The 22,810-nt window shown below is 42.0% G+C and overlaps 1 protein-coding gene across 2 annotated transcripts in view; it reads left to right on the top strand.

The window, feature by feature from the left end:
* The first annotated feature begins 1,439 nt into the window (after positions 1 to 1,439).
* Positions 1,440 to 22,810, top strand: part of tbc1d16 (TBC1 domain family, member 16) — a 120,368-nt gene continuing 98,997 nt past the window's right edge. For both annotated transcript variants that reach the window (XM_068058233.1, XM_068058231.1), the window contains exon 1: positions 1,440 to 1,720. The gene's annotated coding sequence lies outside the window, so the exon portion shown is untranslated. The remainder of the gene's footprint in view (positions 1,721 to 22,810) is intronic.

The raw sequence follows: 22,810 nt of genomic DNA, 5'->3' as shown, positions 1-22,810 counted from the left end.
TTCACCTCCACTCTATCCAGGCCCCTCAGAATTTTATACATTTCAATCAGATCTCCCCTTAGCCTTCTCTGTTCCAAGAACAACCCCAACCTACCCAATCTTTCCTCATAGCTGCATTTTTCCAGTTCCAGCAACATCCTCATAAATCTCCTCTGTACCGTCTCTAGTGCAATTACCTTCTTTCTGTAATGAGGTGCAGAACTACACACAGTACTCAAGTTGTGGCCTAACCAATGATTTATACAATTCCAGCATAACCTCCCTGCTCTTATATTCTGTACCTTGGCTAATAAAGGAAAGGATTCCATATGCCTTCTTAACCACCTTAACGACCTGTCCTGCTACCTTCAGGGATCTGTGGACATTTACTCAAAGATCCCTCATTTCATCTACGCCTCTCAGTATTTTCCCATTAATCGTGTATTCCTTTGCCTTGTTTGACCTCCCCAAATGCATCACCTCACACTTCTCCAACTTGAATTCCATTTGCCACTTTTCTGCCCATCTGACCAGACCATCAATATCTTCCTGCAGCCTACAGCTATCCTCCTCATTATCTACCACACGGCCAATCTTTGTGTCGCCTGCAAACTTCTTGATCATGCCCCCCACATTTTCGTCCAAATCATTAATATATACCACAAAATGCAGGGGACCCAGTACTAAGCCCTGTGGAACACCACTGGAAACAGCCCTCCAGTCGCAAAAACACCCGTCAACACCCTTTGTTTCCTGCCACTGTGCCAACTTTGTAACCACCTTGCTGCATTTCCCTGGATCCCATGGGATTTTAATTTTTTAACCAGTCTGCCAAGTGGGACCTTGTCAAAAGACTTGCTAAAATCCATGTAGACCACAATTTTAATCGCTCCACTATTGGTGGCTATGCTTCCAGTCGTCCAGGCCCTCATATCATCTCATGTGACTCAGTGTCAATTTTTCCTCTGATAGTTATTCCTGTGAAGCATCATTGGGACGTGTTTACTCTGTTAATGGCGCTATATAAATGCAAGTTGTTATAAAAACTGAAAGTGCTGGAAATACTCAGCAGGTCTGGCAACATCTGTGGAGAGAAAAGCAAAGTTAACGTTTCAGGTCAGTGATCAGTCATCAGAACTTTTGTATAAATGCAAGTTGTTGTTGGGCGCTGTAAACGCAGCCAACCTTTTAATGACAATATTAATCAAAGTTTCCAAACGGTGTTCAATTCTTCGATTTTTCCAGCAACAATAATACTCTTTTAAATTGTGAAACGGAGTTACCTCTCCCCGTCAGCCATGCTCCCCGTTGCTAAGAAACAATAACAACCACCCGCGGCTGCGGCCCGAGTCACGTGTTAGACTGTACCACTATTTGAGGAGGGGGGGGGGCGTTGGGCATTGCGGACTCGCGGTGCCACTAATGGGAGGCGAGAGGGAGTCACTGACCCCCCGGGTGGGGGACTGTGGAGTCGACGTGGAGGCCGCTCTGAGGGAGGGAGGAAGGAAGCAGCTGTCATTTTAGTCAGCTGTTGGAGACTGATTCGCTTCGTTTATGGTTTCCGATCCAGGATCTGCCTCTGACACACACACAATGAACCGGAACCTGTTCCTGCTAATGTTTGTCCAGGTTCAACGTGTCCCAGATTAGCAGGAAAAAGGTTGGCGAACAGCTGAGCACATCTGAATTCTGATTTAATCTTTGAAGGGATGTTGAGTCAGCTACATTGAGCTTTAAGAGGGTAAGTCCTTCTATATCTTGTTGCAAGTAGTTGTGTTTCATTTTAAAGGTATTTGGAGTTGTACACTCACATCAAAATGTGCTCCTTGTTTAAGGTGCTTCCCAGCACGGTTGAGAGAGCGCTTTTAAAGGCGCATTTTTGTCCGTTGGGAAGGTTAACAAATAGGGTAGTGGCTATTCCAGACAACAAAATCACTGTTTCATTAACATTGACAAACACGCTGGTAGACTGTAAATCTGCTTGTATAGTTTTCTAAAATCCTGGTTTCCTCCTCTTCGAAGGCACTGACTGCTGTTGAGTATAGTTCCCCCAAGCTTTCAACATTTCACCCACTGGACATACTCTAAGTATGAACCTGGACAATGGATGTTGACAGGTTATTTTCCCTGGATCTGGAGTAAGTCATCCTTTCGATTTGAAGACAAGAACAAAGAGTTGAACTGTATGTGTTGGGAAAGAGGCGAGTCGATGGAGGTTGGCAAGGACATGGGTGAATGGGATTTAGTTTAGGACAAGATGTGGACAGTGGCATTTTGAATGAGTTGGAGTTCGTGTAACGTGGAGCTTGGGAGAGTGGTAAGCAGGCCATTGGAAAAGTCGAGTTGAGATAACAGAAATGTGGTGGTGGAACTAAGTGGTCAGGGAGATCGATTGGATTTAGAGTTTGAAGTTAGTTCAGGGCGGAAATAGAACTCTGAGAATGTGCATAGTGTGACTTAGCCTGAACAAAAAACTGGTTGCATTTAGGGGGAGTTCTAGCTTAGTTACAAGTTGTTGTCACATGACAAAGTGATAAAACTGTGGTACTTTGTGGAGTCAAGATTGATAGTGGAAAGATAAAATTGGGCATTGTCATTGTATATATGAAAATTGCCAGATCTCTGCAGTTCGATTCTCTTAGGAACAGCATGTAAATGAAGAAAAGAAGGATGCCATGTTTGGAGTTAGGGGATACTCCATAATTGACGATGTGGAGTCAGAAGAGAAGCCATTGCTGTCAGTATGCTGATTACATTGGAAAGGTAGACATAGAATCAAAAGAGTGTGGTCTTCACAGGTATACCGTGCAGAAAAGACAATACATGGGAATGGAGTGAAAAAAGAACTTGGATTTATGTAATGCCTTTCATGACCTACAGATATCCCAAAGTGTTTTACAGCCAATTAAGTACTCTTGAAGTGTAGTCACTATTGTCATGGAGTAATGTGATAAAGACCAGGCAATCTGTTTTAGTGCTTGGTTGTGGGATAAATATTGTCCAGGACACTCAGAACTCCCCTGCTCTTTTAGTGCCAAGGGATCTTTTACATTCACCTGAGCGGATAGACAGAGCATGGTTTAACATCTCATCCAAAAGTCAGCACCTTGGAAGTTACCACCTCCAAGTGGTAATAGTCAAATGTCAGAGAAGTGCAGGAAGACATGTAGGGATGGTACACCATGGTTGCAAGGAAAGGGGAAGGGGTCAGTAACTGTGAGCCAGATTTAAGCTAGGACTAAGGTTGTTGATATACTCATCCAGGCTGAGGAGCATGATGTTGTGGATGGGGAGGGCCTTTATTCACAAGCTGGTGCATATTCTGGAGTGTAGTGTTGAGCAGGCTGGAGGTTGGGAGAGTGGAGATTAGTGGAGGAAAAGGATGTTAGGCTGTCTCCAGCCAACAAACTGGGTATGATATTTGTTGGAAAAAGTGGTTGAGACAGTTAAAATTGTTCTAGGAAAGACAGTGATAGTTGCTATTTTGGTCACAGCTGAAGATGCCTAGGGTAGAGCATGCTGTGGCCACATCCATGAATGGCTCAAGCCTGAAATGGTGATAGGAGAGGAGGAGATTAGGCGTTTGGCAGTCAGGAGATCAGGGTCAGACCACGTGGTGGAATGCATGATATTTTGGGATGTAGCTTGGACTGTTTGATCACTTAAAAACGGTATCAGTGAAATCATTGTAAGATTGCAGTTTATGTCCCTGTTGGATCCTACCAGGTTTTAACTTTGTCACACATTTTAGGTTGACCCGCCAGAAATTACTATCAATGTAGCTTTGGCGCATCCCCCATTTTTTTCTGACTTGCACTTTTTGTTCGTTTGATCATGTCATATTGTCATTGTATTATACACCTTGTTACAGAAGGGAAAGTCTTTGCAGGGACTGAAGGTAAAAAAAAAATAAACAAAACCAACATATTTATTCGTGGGATGTTGGTGTCACTGGCTAGGTCAGCATTTATTGTCCATCCCTAATTGCCGTTGAGAAGGTGGGGGTGAGCTGTCTTCTTGAACTGCTGCAGTCCTTGGGGTGTAGGTACACCAACAATGCTGTTAGGAAGGGAGTTCCAGGATTTTGACCCAGCGACAGTGAAGGAACAGTGATATATTCCCAAGTCAGGATGAAAGATCACAGAACTGAAACGTTAACTCCGCTTCTCTCTCCAAAGATGCTCCTGACCTGGGTATTTCCAGCACATTCTGTTTTTAATTCAGGATGGTGTGGGGCTTGGAGGGGAACTTATAGGTGGTGGTGTTCCTATGCATGCGCTGCTCTTGTCCTTCTAGGTAGTAGAGGTCATTGGTTTGGAAAGAGCCTTGGTGAGTTGCTGCAGTGCATCTTGTAGATGGTACACACTGCTGCCACTGTGTGTTAGTGGTGAAGGGAGCGAATGTTGAAGGGTGGATGGGGTGCCAATCAGGCAGGCTGCTTTGTCCTGGATGGTGTCGAGCTTCTTGAGTGTTGTTGGAGCTGGACCCATTCAAGCAAGTGGAGAGTATTCCATCAGACACTTGACTTGTGCCTTGTAGATGAGAGACAGGAGCTGAGTTACTTGCCACAGAATTCCCAGCCTCTGACCTGCTCTTGTAGCCACAGCATTTATGTGTCCAGTTCAGTTTCTGCTCAATGGTGACCCCCAGGATGTTGATGGTGTGGGATTCAGCGATTGTAATGTCTTTGTACGTCACGGGGAGATGGTTAGATTCTCTCTTGTTTGAGATTGTCATTGCCTGGCATTTGTGTGGTGTGAATATTACTTGCCACTTATCAACCCAAGCCTGGATGTTGTCCAGGTCTGCTTCAGACATGGGCTGCTTCAGTATCTGAGGAGTCGCAAATGGTGCTGAACATTGTGCAATCAGCAGCAAACATCCCCACTTCTGAGCTTATGATGGAGGGAAGGTCATTGATAAAGCAGGTGAAGTCCCTGAAGAACTCCTGCAGTGATGTCCTGGGGCTGAGATGATTGACCTCCAACAACCACAACCATCTGCCTTCGTGCTGGGTATGAGTCCAGAGCTTTCCCCCTGATTTTCATTCTCGTTGACACAAGTTTTACTCGGGCTCCTTGATGTCACTCTCACAACACCTCTGGAGTTCAGCTTTTTTGCCAATGTTTGGACCAAAGCTGCAATGAGGTCAGGAGCTGCGTGGCGGAACCCAAACTGAGCGTCGATGAGCAGGTTATTGCTAAGCAAGTGCTGCTTAATAGCACTGTCGACGACCCCTTCCATTGCTTTGCTGATCGAGAGTAGACTGATAGGGTGGTACTTGGCCAGCTTGGATTTTCCTGCTTTTTGTGCACAGTACATACCTGGGCAACGTTGCACATTGTTGGGTAGATGCCAGTGTTGTAGCTGTACTGGAACAGCTTGGCTAGGGGCTTGTGCTTCTGGAGCACAAGTCTTCAATACTACTGCCGTAATGTTGTCAGGGCCCAAATCCTTTGCAGTATCCAGTGCTTTCGGCTATTTCTTGATGTCACGTGGAGTGAATCAAATTGGCTGAAGACTGTCATCTTTGATGCTGGGGACCTCAGGATCATCCATGGCAATTCTGGCTGAAAAATGGATGAAATGCTTCAGCCTTGTCTTTTACACTGATGTGCTGGGCTCCCCCATCATTGAGGATGGGGATATTTGTGGAGCCTCCTCCTCCTGTCAGTTGTTTGATGGTCCACCACCATTCATGACTGGATGTGGCAGGACTGCAGAGCTTCGATCTGATCCGTTGGTTGTGGGATCGCTGAGCTCTGTCTATTGCACGCTGACATTCAATTGATCATTTTTAAAATGCCTGTCTATTTGCAAAAGTAATTTTATGCAGTGTATTCCTCATCCTTGGATTTTCTTAATCTTGCTGCTGAAAGGAGGAAAGTTAGTTGCAATTTTCACCAAGTGGCTTTCAATCATCATGTAAATCTGACATATTTGTATGAAATCAGTGAATTTTTATATGGTACCTTTGATACCTAGAACACAATGAACTGACATTTATGTATGTATAATTCTCTAAAGGGTATTGGAAGTTGTAGTTTAAAACTACCTTTTCATTGTTTGTGCTTTTGTGATATCTCTGTATAGCCCTCCCCAATAATTTGTACAGACTGAAGTATTTTGTTGTTCCTGCTGAGCATACATTCAATGCTTTTAAAATATTTAATTGCTTCAATTTGTCATTGCTTTCATAAACATCTGTAGTGGACACCTGGTGATAGTTCTCAGGGTATTTGGTGTACATGATGACTGCTTCAGCCACTGACATTTCCAGGAAATGCCTGTACATAAAATTTCCAGAGTCACTATTCTCTGGGAACATTGTCGGGCTGACATCCTTGGAGGCTTGGCCTCAAATTTGAGAGTCTTATGATGCACATTGAGGATGTGTTGTATTCTGAAAGATGTTTTCATTCTACTAAATGCTTGATTTTATGTTTAAAAAATATGAAATCCTGCAGTTCTTGGGGCCATTTAAAACTTGAACCTGAGTGAATGAGTAGGTGATAACTGAATTTTGTATCCCAAATTGAAATATATATTGTGATTTTTTATAATGAATAGTGATTATGATGTGTATCATCCTGCTTGTAATGCCAGGTGCAGATTCCACTTGCATTGCTGACCTTTCATTTTTCTCATTGATTGTTGCTATGGCAGCAATTGGCTGCTTAATCCTTCGAGGCCTACAGCACTAATTCTCTATAATGAGGAATAGAGCAAGGTTTGAAATTTATGTATGATTTTTGTATTTTAATATTACTAAAAAGCTTTGGAGATTCAAGTAAATGAAGCAGTAGTCCACTTCTGAATTAAATAAATGCAGTGACCAAGGGAGAGAAGGCTTGTTAATTAGGCGTGTACTGCAAAAGGCTTACAAGTAAAACTATAGAGTGATAAAATATTAATTTAGTAAATAAGAAAAAAATCTTGTACTAACTGAGTCATGCTTGGGAACTGTATTCATGCGTTTTGCAAAACTTAATTGACTGTAGCAGCACAGAGCACATGCTTATCTCTTTTCCACCCCCACCCTGTCTTTATAGCCCCACTGTGATGCGAAACCTATACAATTCAGGATGTGCATAGTAGTCCAAGGACAATCTGAATAATAATAAAAACAAAGTGCTGGAAAGCACTCAGCAGGTCTGGCAGCATCTGTGGAGAGAGAAGCAGAGTTAACGTTTCAGGTCAGTGACCTTTCATCAAAACTGGCAAGTGTTAGAAATGTAATAGGTTTTAAGCAAATAAAGTGGGGGTGGGGCAAATGAGAACAAAAGGGAAGGTGTTGATGGGACAGAGGGTCTGAAATGATTAAACTCAATGGTCCACTCCTCCATTACCCCCGACACCTCGTCCGCTTCCCACCACACCTTCCCATGCAATCGCAGGAGGTGAAATACCTGCACTTTTACCTCTTCTCTCCTCACTATCCAAGGCCCCAAACACTCCTTTCAGGTGAAGGAGTGATTTAGTATACTGTATTCGCTGCTCACAACGTGGTATCCTTTATATTGGGGAAACCAAATGCAGTGATAACTTTGCGGAACACCTCCACTCAGTCCAAAAAATGACCCCGAGCTTCCTGTCACTTGCCATTTCAATACACCTCCCTGCTCTCATGCCCACATCTCTGTCCTGGGCTTGTTGCAGTGTTCCAGTGAACATCAAAGCAAGCTTGAGGAACAGCACCTCATTTAGCGATTAGGCATGCTACAGCCTACAGGACTGAACATTGAGTTCACTAATTTCAGAGCATGACTGGCACCCCCTTTTTATTTTTAGCTTTACTTTTTATTATTTTTATTTCATTTTATTTTAGTTTGTTTCATCATTCAATTTTTTTTACCATGTGCCTGCCCACTTTTTTTCATGTTTGTGCTTTTGGCTAGGGCTTTCATTATTCTGTCATTTAACACCCTCTCTGCACTAACGCTTGTCTTTCACCACACTATTAACACACTCTTTGACTTTGCCCATGACCTCCTTGTCAGATTTTCTCTGTGACCCTCTGTCCTATGTTCCCTTTCCTTTTGTTCTCTTTTTGCCCCAAACCCACTTTATTTGCTTAAAACCTATTTCATTTCTAACCTTTGCTAGTTCTGATGGAAGGTCACTGACCTGAAACGTGAACTCTGCTTCTCTCTCCACAGATGCTGCCAGACCTGCTGAGTATTTTCCTGCACTTTTTCTGTTTTTATTTCAAATTTCCAGCATCTACAGTATTTTGTTTTTATTACAATCTGAATAATTGCATGTGGATTAGAGCTTCTGTTAACTTGAGTCTCAGTCCTAAGATTCTTGACTTTAAGCTTAGTTCTTGGCATTTGAATTTTTCTCTTGGCAGCATCAATGTTTTAGTGTCTAAAATCAGCATTACTTCTGCCAGTGTCTGCGTTAACATGAGTTTACATTTACCCCGGGGCCACAAATGCAAGCTGTAAATCCATCTGCAGTCCAATCTGTACCTTTTTTAGGTTTTGTTTGGAGTGGGAATTGTGAAATAATCTTACTTCATTCTCTTCATGGACTCTCTGGGCCACATACAATATGATGTAGAATGTCAACAGGCAACCACCGGGTATCCACCATTAAGTCTCTAAGTTGGTTGAGAGGAGACATGAAAACAGTCTGGATACAACTATATGCAATTGGCTTGAAGTGCTATTACCATTTGAACAATGTAAAGCTACTGAAAGATTTAATGCTAATGCATGTACAGATAAAGTAGCTTCCTCAACCCTTTTTTACTGCTGCATCCTGGACTGTTCCAGTTGTTCATTTTTGGAAATCTTGTGATGGGAGAGAAAGCAGCCAGTGTTTTGACAGAAGCAGTCTCTGAGGTATCGCTGCTGCTTGGCACTGACCTCACACCTGACGCTTTGGTGGAATGTTGCTGTCGAAGTCCCATTAGGAGGGTGTCCGGCTGTGATTAACAAGTCTTTGATCAAGGAGCCAACCTGCTCCGCCATTTTCCTTAAGTGGGCTATACAGCCTTTTGTACGCCCATATGTCGGAATTTACTCCAGGGTGGATTCTGCTGTTGGCAGGTAAGTATTTATCTAAGTTTGAATGGATGCTGGAGATCTATGACCATTCTGCAAGGATTACCTAAGGTTATAATGCAGTAAGGAACTAATCACTACAGAAGGAAAGAAAGGATTTTCTTAACACACCATTTTTCCACCCATTCTACTCCTTAATCCCCACCATCACTAGGCCCTTTTTTCCTGCATCCAAAGGCAATAGCTTGGAGAGAAGGTATTGTACCAAACCTAAATTTTATGTTCTTTTCAAAGATTATTTAGCCAATGTTGGCAAAATAATGCTGTCTTTCCTTCTGCTGATGGGTTGCACTTGAATTTTCTCAGGTGAGATTTATTCCTTAATGCTGCTCATGGAGCTATATGTTGTTGTTCATTCCTTTTGAAATGCCTCCAGGCGCGTATCCATTGTCTCTCGAGATAAGGAGGCCAAAGAAAAATATAGTGTGAAGAGGTTAAGGGAAGTCATTGTCAAGATCTCTACAGCAGACTGTCAGTGATGCAGATACCTAAACACTTAATTTAACTTTTTAAATAGAGATTTTTAAATTTGGGGAAACACTTGTTTCAAGCACTGATAAATTTTTGGAAACTGGGAGATTAATATTGTGCTCCTATTTTTAACTTTATTTTCTCTATCTGCATTAATTTTGAAGCCATTGTTTTTGGTCCCCGCTGCAAACTCTGTCCCCCGGCTACCGACTGCACCCTCTCCCTAGCGACAGTCTGAGATTAAGCCAGTCTATTCGCACCTTACTGTCACATTTGACCCCGAGGTGAACTTCCAACCTCCTATTCGTTCCATCATTAAAACCGCCTATTTCCACCTCTGTAACATCACCTGACTTCACCCCATCTCAGCTCATCTACTGCTGAAATCCTCATTCATGCCTTCGTTACTTCTAGACTTGACTATTCCAATGCGCTCCTGGCTGGTCTCCCACATTCTACTCTCTGTAAACTTGAACTCATACAAAACTCTGTTACCCATGTCTTAACTCGCACCAAGTTCCATTCGCCTATCGCCCCTGTGCTCGCTGATCTAAATTGGCTCCTGGTCAAGCAACATCTTGACTTTAAAATTTTCTTCCTTGTTTTCAAATCCTCGATGTCCGTGGCCTCCCCTTCCCTATCTTTGTAATCTCCTCCAGCCCCACAATCCTCCAAGATATCTGCACTTCTCTAACTCTGGTCTCATTAAGCATCTCTGATTTTAATCATTCCGCCATTGGTGACTGTGCTTTCAGTTTCCTAGGCCCCAAGTTTTGGAATAACCCCCCTACACCTCTTCGCCTCTCCACTTCGCTTTCCTCCTTTAAGATATTCCTTAAAACCAACCTCTTTGGCCCAGCTTTTGGTCATCTGACTTAATATCTCCTTTTGTGGCTCGGTGTCATAATTTGTTTTATAATGTTCCTGTGAACCGCCTTGGGACGTTTTATTACATTAAAGGCACAATATAAATATAAGTACTTCTCAGGAAGACTGAGTAGGTTGGAAAAATTAACATGGCCATTTTTAATCCGCAGAAGCAAATCTCATGTTGGCTGGTCAGCATTAACAGGAGGTCTGTAGTGGACTGTTTTACTTTATTGGATATATCGTGGCAGGTGACAATACCCATCCGGCAAGTGGACCTAAATAATCAGGCCTATCAAATTTAATCTGGTCAACAGCTTGTTACTAACTTGGACTTCACACTGGCTACCTGTTCACAATGCACCAATGGTTGCTTGAGTCTCAGTGGAAGAATGCACTTTATAGCACTCAACCAGAAAACAAGGAGAATCTGGTTAAGTCAGTCTCCGGTATCTGCTAGGTAAATTGGTCCCAGTCCAGTTGGGGGATTTTGGTTTCCATAATAGGATTCTGGGTACCTGAGCTACAAAGAAATGTCAGCCAGGGTCCTGTGTTTAATTGCCATCAGGACTGGGCATGAACTTTGCCTCCACAATCAATTAACTCACGTATGTTTGCTGTTCAGGCTCACATGAAGACTGTCCAGCTGGCCAGGTACCAGTTAAATCCCAACATCTCTGAAACTGTGCCGGCATAAATCATCTCCTTCAAAAGCAGAGAGTATGGGAAAAAGTTTGGAGAGAAAATAAACCTATAAATGTAATTATGCAGGCTGAATGCAGAGGGAAGCATCCAGATTATGTCAGTGACTTGGATTTGTAAATCTAGAAATTGACTTTAGCATCACACTCGGCAATGAGTTTAATGAGGAAATACATCATTTTGATAGCAACATGGTGGACTGAATTCTCTGATGCTACAGAATCCCTTTCTAAAGACTTGGGCTTTATTTGAGGTATTAATTGTAGATTGAGATAATCTTGAAATTAATATTTTCTTAATAGTGCAATGATTTTTTTTGCTTACCTTCAGTTGTCTGATTTTGCATTTGCACTTAGCTGGTTATTTTCCTGATGATAAACACTGTTTCAACATTGCATGTGCAAGTCATACCAATCCTGGCTCTGAAAAACAGTGATGCAATTTTCTTCTAAAATGTCAACATACCTTCAGTTGCATATACTTAGAAGATAGCCATAACAATCAGTGGTAATCTGTTGTGGATACCGTTTCCAAGGTATGAACTGTGCCCTATGCAACAGTGACTCCATTCTAATCGGTGCAAACTTGGTGTAACCCAGTCACTTTTAATGAGCTGCATTATAAAACAGCTGAGCTTCTGGTCAAAATACCCAGGCTAACCGTCTTTATAATCCAAGAAATGCATTACTAGGACATTCTAGATGATCAATCAATATATGATCCAGGCTGTTATTGATGAGCTGCTCTTTTGATACCAGCATACATTTTTTATAAAGCTTGTTATCCCACTTACAATTATGCAGAGCCTTGTCTAAACTGTTAAATTAAAACTAACTGACATGTAACTGGGGTTTGTAGATCTGGGCTTGCATTCTACCTACAATAATCACTACTTTATTGTCATGATCTATTTTATTTTTAACCATGTCTCTTCAAAATGTTTTTTGTATTTACTTTGGTATCAGTTCACATTATTTTTGACTTCTTCTTGGCCTTTATTTTTCAGTGCCAGAGTAATCTCTTGTTTCCTCTGTCACCTCTACTCTTTTATTGATCTCTTTCCAATTTTCAGTTTCAGGACTTATTCCTTCCCATTGGCTTCTGGTATTTTTTTTTTGGTCCCACTTGTGCTGTCTCCTTTCTCATTCCACTTTATTTTCTCTCTGGTGTTTATTTTCTTAATTATGTTAAACTTTTGATCAAATCTTGATTTGGCTACACTTGGCAAATTGTGCACAATATTGTGCACAATTCTGGTCTCCAGATTATCAAAAGGATACAAAGGCATTAGTGAGGGCGCAAAAAGATCCGCAAGGATGATACCAGAACGGAGAGGATATACTTATGAGGAAAAGCTGAACAGGCTGGGGCTGGTGCCTCTGGAAAGGAGAAGGCTGAGGGGTGACCTGATTGTGGTCTTTAAGGTAATGAAAGATTTCCACTTGTCCAAACTAAATGTCATAAGTATAAGTTACTCACTAATAAATTCAATAGGGACTTCAGGAGAAACATCTTTACCCAAAGAGTGGGGAACATGCTAGCATAAGGAGTAGTTAAAGCAAAGAGCATGGATGTGTTTAAGGGGAAACTTGATAAACACATGAGGGAGAAACGAGCAAAAGGATATGCTGAGATGGTGAGATGAAGTAGGGTGGGAGGAGGCTCGTGTGGCGCTTCAACACTGACACAAACCAGTTGGGTTGAGTGGCCTGTTTTCTGTACTGTACGCTCCATGTAACTTTATAAGGTCAGCCTGTGCTGCATACAATTCCCCAACCAACAAGGCAGATAGGTAGCCTTCTTTGTCAATGTGGATTAGTTTCATCTGCATTAAGGATCATGTATCAGAGTAGCTGCTATGAAGCAAAAAAATTTTTTTGGAAAAGCAGACAGTTAACCTTGTGGTATTCTAAGAAATTAGTATGAATTATTGATTAAACAGTCAATTCAACTTCAACAAAATGTCTGATAGCCAGACACATAAGACTTTGGCTTAGTACGAATGTTGGGTTTAGCAATAGATTTTAATTATAAAGGTGCACGGTTACTGTTTAACAATAAGTTCAGTGGTTTGCAGCAGCAGTTTTGAAACTGTCCTTGTGATGGATCGAAGAACCTCGACCCAACTTCTGAAAGATACTGGCAGCTACCTAAAGAAGAGTAATACAGAATACATTGTTTCTGTTGCAATAGGCTATTAAAATTTGCTATTAACTCACTTGCACCGAAAAAAGAACAAAATCAAATGATGTTGTGGACCCCCAAGGGCCTAAAAGCTTGAGTTTTAAAACCTATGGCGAATATACCACTCGAGCTAGACTGTAGAAATAAGCTAATGCAGTATGGTGCTTTAGTGTGTTATTGCAGTTTTTATAATAGGCACATAGGAGCAGGAGTAGGCCATTCAATTAGATCATAGCTGATCATCTACCTCAATGCCACTTTCCTGTGTTATCCACAGAATTTTGTAAGTTTTTTTAATGAGATCACCTGTCATTCTTTGAAACTCTAGAGAATACAGGCCTAGTTTCCTCAGTCTCTCCTCATAAAACAATCCCATCATTCCAGGGCTTAGTCTGGTGAACCTCCGTTGCACTCCCTCTATGACAAGTATATCCTTCCTGAGATAAGGAGACCAAAACTTCGCACAATTCTCCAGGTGCAGCCTCACCAAGGCTCTATACAAAAGCAGCAAGACTTCTTTCCTCCAGCACTCAAAACCTCCTGCGATGAAAGCTAATATACCATTTGCCTTTCTAATTGCTTGCTGCATCTGCATGCTAGCTTTTAGTGACTCATGAACATGGACAGCCAGGTCCCTTTGGACGTCAACACTGCCCAACCTCTCACCATTTAAGAAATACTCCGTCTTCCTGCTTTTTCTACCAAAGTGGATTATTTCACACTTATTCACATTATATTCCATCTGCCATGTTCTTGCCCATTTACTTGAAGCCTCATTGCATCCCCCTCACAACTTACATTCCCACCTGGTTTTCTGTCATCAGCAAATTTAGAAATATTTGATTTGGATGTGGGAACCAAATGTTTTATACAGATTGTGAACAGCTTTTGGCCCCAGCACTGATCTTTGCAGTAACCCACTAGCAACAGCCTGCCATCCTGAGAATGACCTGTTTATTCCTACTCTCTGTTTTCTGTCTCAATCCATAACAGTATATTACCCCAATCCCATGTGCTCTAATTTTGTTTACTAATCTCCTGTGTGGGACCTTTTCAAAAGCCTTCTGAAAATCCAAATCCGTCATATCCACTTATTCTTCTTTATCTATGCTACAAGTAGCATCCTCCAAAAAACTCCAATAAGTTTGTCGAACACTATTTCCCTTTCATAAATCTACGTTGACTCTGCCCAATCATATCATTACTTTCTAAGCATCTAGTTATCGCATCCTTTATAATAGATTCTAACATTTTCCCTACTACTGACATCAAACTAACAGGCTTTCTCTCTCCCTCCTTTCTTAAATAGTGGGGTTACATTTGCTACTTTGCAGTCTGCAAGAACCTTTCCAGAATCTATAGAATTTTGAATGAAACCACCAATGCAACTACTTTCTCTATAGCCACCTCCTTCAACGCTAATTGCTGTTTGCTCTTGCTTTGCATATTTTCCATATATACTAGCACATCTGTTGGAAAGCCAGATACCAAAATCCTGAATACTGGAGGATGTTTAAAAGGCTGTTTTTTTTTCTTTAAATGGGATCCTAGATTTTAAAAGCTTTAATCAGATTTTCTTTCAATAAAATAAGACAGTGGTTGAGATAATAGTGTGTAGATTTACACTCCTCCACAGAGTAGATAGAGTACAAGTGTAAAAACTAGGTACAGCAAAGTATAATGAATCTTCATGTTTATGCTTCATTCACAATGTAGGAGTGACTATGCAGCTGTGCTATTTTAATAGTACAATAAATTGTAAACCCCTCAAGTATACTGGGCAATTTATTCAAAAAGGTGGATATTAGCAAAATGAATGCTACATTCAGACAGAAATATTGCTTGCAGACTTCCCTGGCAGGAAGTCTAGTGCTCTAGTGCCCTCCTAGTGCTCAAACTTGACTCATACTTGCAAAACGGCTACTTGATTAAGTAAATGGATGTTTGCAAATGTCAATGGGAAAATACGCTGCCAAGAGCCACAATGTGCTTACAATAGAGGGAGGGAAATGAATGTTCCAGGAGTAATGTATGTACTGTAGTGATGTCATCATCATCTACGTATGTTTATCAAGTAATGGGAAAATTAGAGTCCTGAATCAAAGGTCTCTTATTCCTTCACCTTGTTCTTTGCAGAACTGCTGAAAATTTTACACTTCTCTACTTGGTTACAACCAGGCAAACGCAGTTTCCATAGATTGCAAATTTAGCACATTGCCTGACTGGTTATTCTAGTTTCTAATAGGAAAATAGAAACACGGGCAGGCAATTTTAGCCCCTCGAGCCTGTTCCACCATTCAATGGGATAATAGCTGATCGACAACTTAGATGAACTAACTTGGAAGTTATGGATTTGACGTGTTATTTGAGTTGCGTTTCTACTGTAACCTTGTTGCACCCATTATTCCTGTTTTTGTATTAATTTTTTTTAAACCTTTATGATTTTTATTAAATGTACCTTGATCATTCTAACTGAAGGACATTTTATTTAGTATGGTATGGTATCCTACATGCAGTAGCTGTCTACATTATGCTTCCTGTCTTGGTGAAAAGATGACTACACGCATGATTACTGTAGTGATAATCTTTCTCTCTATGTAAAACAGGACTTTTGGCTATTTCAGATATCTTATTTACTTAGAGGGCTGGCCGAACTAAGGGCTCTCAGATAAAATTGATAAGGGAACTCTGGACTCGAATATAAATTTTATAATGAGCTTTCTGCTTGTTTTTTGATAGTCAATCTAAAATCAATATCAAGGCTTCAGGCCTCTCAAGTATACATGTGCCTAGAATGCTTTAAAGCAAGCAGTCAGTATGCACAAATTTGCCTAATTTTATAAATGGGAAAAGAGTTAAATCTAAGATGTCACTCTCTCAAATTCTGTAGTCAGGGAGCTGTAAAATGACATAAAAACAAGAAATGCTGGAAACACTCAGCAGGTCTGGCAGAATTTGTGGAGAGAGAAGCAGAGTTAACGTTTCAGGTCAGTGACCCTTCATCAGAATTGAGTTCTGATGAAGGGTCACTGACCTAGAGTCATAGTTATACTGCACAGAAATAGGCCCTTCAGCCCATCAAGTCCATGCCAGCCATCAAGCACCTAACTATTCTAATCCCATTTTCCAGCACAGCCCGTAGCCTTGTATGCTATGGCGTTTCAAGTGCTCATCTAAGTAAATAAATAACCTGCTGAGTGTTTCCAGCATTTCTTGTCTTTATTTCAGATTTCCAGCATCTGCAGTATTTTGCTTTTATTTTAGCCATAAAATGACCACTGGTGTCCAAAATGTTAAGTAGTTACAAGAGTCTGATGTAATAAATGCTAAATAGTTGAATAGAATGTGAAATGGGCATTGCCTATTTTGAACGGAGAGCCACATAACCACAGTAAAGAGGGCCTCTTTGTTTCCTGCTGACCCTCAACAAGTAGGCTCTGCCTTTATTATGCAACAGTTAGCTGCATTTTTCAAGAGAGATGCCTTTTTATTTGCTACAATTGTGTCAGTAGGGTTATGCTCCCTGAATTGCAGCAGTGCTCTAGTTTCTTCTGAAGACTGAGTATTACATTACAAATGATACGCTCCCGCACAGTGGTACTTTAGTTATCTGAGGAAACTAGAGCACTGTGTTTGTGACCCATACATGACTGCACACACATTAAATCTGATTGTAGGATTGAGTCTGAGTGTTCAAGGGTTTGGACTTGTGGCAATATTTGTTCTGACTTGATTTCAAATTATGTTGCTATCTGCTTTGGATGCTGAAGTGTTCTCAGCTCTAGCTGAGACCTAAAGTTGGAGCATGAATTTGCACCATCAGCAAATCTGGAATTAAAAGCTAGTCTAATGGTGACCATGAAACCTCGTCCTCACCAATCTACATGTCACAGATGCATCTGTCCACGACAGTATTGTTAGGAGTGACCACCACACATTCCTTGTGGAGATGAAGTCACAGCTTCAGATTGAGGATAACCCCCACCATGCTAAATGGGATAGATTTCGAACAGATCCAGCAACTCAAAACTGGTCATCAATGAGACTGTGGGCCATCATCAGCAAGATTGTATTCAACCACAATCTGTAACCTCATGGCCTGGCATATCCCCCACTCTACCATTACCATCAAGCTGGGGGACCAACCTTGCGTTCAATGAAGGGTGCAGGAGGGCATGCCAGGAGCAGCACCAGGCATACCTAAAAATGAGGTGTCAGCCTGGTGAAGCTACAACACAGGACTACTTGCATGCCAAACTGCATCAGCAGCATGCAATAGACAGGGCTAAGTGATCAGATCTAAGCTTTGTATCCTGCTACATCCAGTCATGAATGGTGATGGAAAATTAAACAACTGACAGGAGGTGGAGGCTCCACAAATATCCCCATCCTCAACAATGGGGGAACCCAGCACATCAGTGCAAAAGACAAGGCTGAAGCATTTGCATCCATCTTCAGCCAGAAGTGCTGAGTGGATGATCCATCTTGGCCTCCTCCTGAGGTCCCCAGCTTGCCAGATGCCAGTTTTCATCCAATTCCATTCACTCCACATGATTTTTTTTTTAAGAGATACAGCACTGAAACAGGTCCTTAGGCCCACCGAGTCTGTGCTGACCAACAACCACCCATTTATACTAACCCTACACTAACCCCATATTCTTGACCAAAATCCCACCATTTTCCTACCACCTACCTACACTAGGGGCAATTTACAACGACCAATTTACCTATCAACCTGCAAGTCTTTTGGAAATGGGAGGAAACCGGAGCACCCGGTGGAAAACCACGCAGACACAGGGAGAACTTGCAAACTCCACACAGGCAGTACCCAGAATTGAACCCAGGTCTCTGGAGCTGCGAGGCTGCGGTGCTAACCATTGCGCCGCCCTCTCAAGAAATAGCTGAAAGCATTGGATACTGCAAAGGCTATGGGCCCTGACAACATTCCAGCAATAGTACTGAAGACGTGCTCCAGAACTAGCTGCGCCCCTAGCCAAGCTGTTCCAGTACAGCTAAAACACTGGCATCTACCCAGCAATGTGGAAAATTGCCCAAGTATGTCCTGTACACAAAAAGCAGGACAAATCCAACCCCGCCAATTGCCGTCCTATCAGTCTACTCTTGATCATCAGAAAAGTGATGGAAGGGGTCGTTGGCAGTGCTATCAAGCAGCACTTGCTCAGCAATAACCTACTCACTGACACTCCATTTGGGTTCTGCCAGATCCACTCGGCTCCTGATCTCATTACAGCCTTGGTCCAAACCTGGATAAAAGAGCTGAACTCCAGAGGTGAGGTGAGAGTGACTGCCCTTGACATCAGCAGCATTTGATCGAGTATGGCATCAAAGAGCCCTAGCATAACTGGAGTCAATGGGAATCAGGTGGAAAACTGTCCACTTATTGGAGTCATACCTCACACAAAGGAAGATGGTTGTGGTTGTTGGAGGTCAATCATCTCAGTCCCGGGACATCACTGCAGGAGTTCCTCAAGGTAGTACCCGAGGCCCAACCATCTTCAGCTGCTTCATCAATGACCTTCCCTCCATCATAAGGTCAGAAGTGGGGATGTTTGCTGCTGATTGGTGCTGAACATTGCACATTCGTGACTCCTCAGATACTGAAGCAGCCACTTCCAGATGCAGCAAAAACTGGATGACATCCATGCTTGGGCTGATAAGTGACAAGTAACAATGGTGCTACACAAGTGCCAGGCAATGACCATCTCAAACAAGAGAGAATCTAACCATCTCCCCTTGACTTTCAATAGCATTATCATTGCTGAATCCCCCACTATCAACATTCTGGGTGTTACCATTGACCAGAAACTGAACTGGAGCAGCCACTTAAATACTGTGGCTACAAGAGCAGGTCAGAGACTGGGAATTCTGTGACGCGTAACTTACTCATGACTCCCCATTGCCTGTCCACCATCTACAAGGCACAAGTCAGGAGTGTGATGGAATACTCTTCACGCCTGGATGAATGGAGCTCCAACAACACTCAAGAAGCTCGACACCATCCAGGACAAAGCAGCCCATTTGGCACCCCATCCATCGCCTTCAACATTCACTCCCATTATCGACGCACAGTGGCAGCAAGTGTGTACCATCTACAAGATGCACTGCAGCAACGCACCAAGGCTCCTTTAAACAGCACCTTCCAAACCTGTGACCTCTACCACCTAGAAGGACAAGGGCAGTAGATACATGGGAACACCACCACTTGCAAGTTCCCCTCCAAGCCACACACCATTCTGACTTTGGAACTATATCACCGTTCCTTCACTGTCGCTGGTCAAAATCCTGGCTCTCCCTTCCTAACAGCACTTTGGGTGGTACCTACACCCCAAGGACTGCAGCGATTTCAAGAAGGCAGCTCACCACCACCTTCGCAAGGGCAATTGGGGTTGGGCAATAAATGCTGGCATAGCCAGCTACACCCACATCCCATGAAAGGATAATTTTAAAAAGCTAGTTTGGAACTGATGGTGGAAATTCATTCTTCAATTTTGGGGTCACAAAGGAGGCTCTGTGGTAAATTGGCATAATGTTTAATTATTGTATTGTTTGTTGCAAAATTTCCACCCATAGAGGCAGCATTAATTCGGTGTGAAAGTTTAGAGCTCAGACAAACAAATCAGACGCTGCTTGTGATTGTAGACTACTGTCTTACATCCCATACTGGATAAGCAGAAATTTCCTCCAATTAAATATTGAGAAGACAGAAGCCATTGTCTTCAGTCCCTGGTATAAACTCAGCTCCCTATCCATTGACTTCATTCCTTTCCCAGGCAACTGTCTGGGGCTGAAAGAGACTGTACAAAACCTTGGTATCTGACTCTGAGCTAAGCTTCTGATCACATAACTATGCCATCATTAAGACTACCTATTTCCACCTCCATAACATCGCCTGACTCCAACCCTGCCTCAGCTTATCTGCTGCTGAACCTTCATCCTCTATATATGTTACCTCTGTATTTGACTTCCAACAGATTCCTGTCCCATTCTACCCTCCATAAACTTGAGGTCATCCAAAACTCTGCTGCCCATGTCCTCACTTGAAACTGCTCCCATTAACCCATCACCCCTCTCGTAGTCTTTGCTGACCTACATAAGTTCCCTGATGTGCAACACCTCTATTTAAATTCTCATCCTTGTTTGCAAAGTGCCCCTTGACCTTGCCTCTCCCTATCTCCTTAATCTCCAGTCCTACAGCCTTCTGAGATATCTGTGCTCCTCTAATTCTGGCCTGCTAAGCACCCCTGATTTTAATTGCTCAACAATTGGTGGCTGTGCCTTCAGCTGCTGTGGCTGCAAACTCTGCAATTCACTCCCTAAACGCCTTTGTGTCTCAGTCTCTCTTTCCTCCTTTTAAAAGGCTTCTTCAAACAGAACATTCGGCCATCTACCCTAATATATCCTTATGTGGCTCATTTTCTAATTTTGCTTTGTAATGTTCTTGTGAAGCCCTTTGGGATGTTTTATTACGATAAAGGTGCTATATAAATGCAAGTTTGTTGATTTTCCTGCCAAGTCTGTCCAGTGAATAGAACTATTCAATCTGCACTCTTTTTTGGGAGTGTATGTGGTATTTTGAAATGCTATAAATAGCTAATTACAATAATAGAGGTGCAATTGATGCACATTAGAACAGAGCAGAGATTGAGTTATGGAGGGCATGCGGGAGAGTGACAAGAGTTGAGACAAGAAGAAGAAAGTGTGTGGGAGGCAATCAGAGCCATCTGTTAATGAAGAATGGTTCACAAATCAAGTCACAGAAACAATTGATAAACAAGTTTACTTTTATCAAAATTTGTATAATTGGATCAGAATTTCAGTCTAAAGTACTTTCACAAAGTTTCTGAAATATTTGATTTAATTCTCTAATTAAATCAAATATTCCAGTCACTGGTATCCTGCTGGAGATCCATTATGTTGTCAGCTGGCTGACTAATGTGCCATGTCTAGCCACAAAACAACCCTTATTGTTTTATTTAAGTGGAAAGAATCTATTTTAGTGGGAACAACCCTTAATAGGAGAAAAGTCTTCAGATTGAAAGTATTCTTTCCTTCCTTCCTCAAAAGGATATTGGCCCGGATTTTGCGGTAATAATGACAACAAAACTGCCAGTACCTGCTTTCAATACACCTCTGAAACCAACAGCAACTTTTGGAGTCTGCACATGCACAGTTAAACATGGCAATCCAGAAGTTGCTGTCAGTGATTCTGTGCTTCAGATGGTGTGCTTTGAGATCTCCTGAGACTGCAGTCAATGCAAAATCATTGAACTGGCGAGAACTTCCACTCTTGCACCTTAGTCTCACTGTAAAAACACCTGGAAAAAGTTATACCTTGTTGAATGAAATACAGCTCGATTTTAAACAGTGTATAACTTCATAATTACTGCTAAACAGACTCACTGGCCCTGAAAAAGTAATTTTATATTTGAATGTCAAATTTCTCCATTATATTCCACATACCCTTAAATGATCTCGACTTTAAATTTTTTTAACTTCAACCTTAATCCCATGTGTATGTTCTAATCATTTACTTTGCTATCTGTGAAAGAAATAAAAATTAAAAGTGAAGGAATTCTGTGGTTTTTACTTCCTGGTTTGCTGTTTGTGCAAATACCTCAATGATTTGGCTGGTTACCGTCCTTGATGATATCACTGTTGCTGGATGCTTAGTGATCTCTTTAACACGGTGCTATAAACAAACTGACACTGGGAAAGGGGAAGTTCTTGCCAATGAGATGGCTAGATCTTTGTGGGCAGCTTTCTTTGGGGTTAGTGATGAGCACCTTTGCAGCACTGCTGACTGCAAAATCCAGCCCATAGTTTCTTTTTCAGTGGGCTTTTGTACAAAGAACGATATGCTAGACAACTTTATCTCCTACTTATTAGGTACTTGAATCATATGTGAAACTTAGTACATGCTAGTAAAGGCCTGCTACCCGACTCAGAACCTGACGGGATCCGATCACATGTGTCGGGGTCGGGTTGCACTTCCAGGTCTGGCATTCGGGCTCGGGCCGGGTCGGACTTAGTCCATCACAGGTAAGTGGCTCCACTGTTAATTTAATTTTTGAACTAGAAAGGTGGTTTTGTTATTTTAAGCTTGTGCAGATCAGCAAGAAAGTGAAAAATAGAAGGTAAGTTAACTGAGGGTCGGGTCTAGCACGGGGAAAAAGTGAAGGGACTGGACTCGGGTCAGATGTGGTTCTGTCAGGCTTGGGTCGGGGTTTTTTTTTTTTGCAGACCCGAGCAGGCCTTTACATGTTAGCAGTCATCTTGCTCAACATCTGTACAGTCAGCTGAAATGGTTGCTCCCAGTTCTGATTCTTCTGGTCTCTTTTTTTTGTCTAGCTCTAAACTTCCAGGGTTCTCTTCCCTTTTGTTCTCTTCCCTACCGCCACCCCCCTCCCCTTCACTTGCTTAAACCTAATATTTTTCTTACCTTTTCCAGTTCTGATGAAAGGTCACAGACCTGAAAAGTTAATTCTGCTTCTTTCTCCACAGATGCTGGCTGACCT

This window comes from Heterodontus francisci, chromosome 26 (assembly GCF_036365525.1).
Source record: "Heterodontus francisci isolate sHetFra1 chromosome 26, sHetFra1.hap1, whole genome shotgun sequence".
Lineage (NCBI taxonomy): Eukaryota > Metazoa > Chordata > Chondrichthyes > Heterodontiformes > Heterodontidae > Heterodontus > Heterodontus francisci.
Note: the sequence above shows the minus strand (reverse complement) of the source record. Positions and strands in the feature narration are given on the sequence as shown.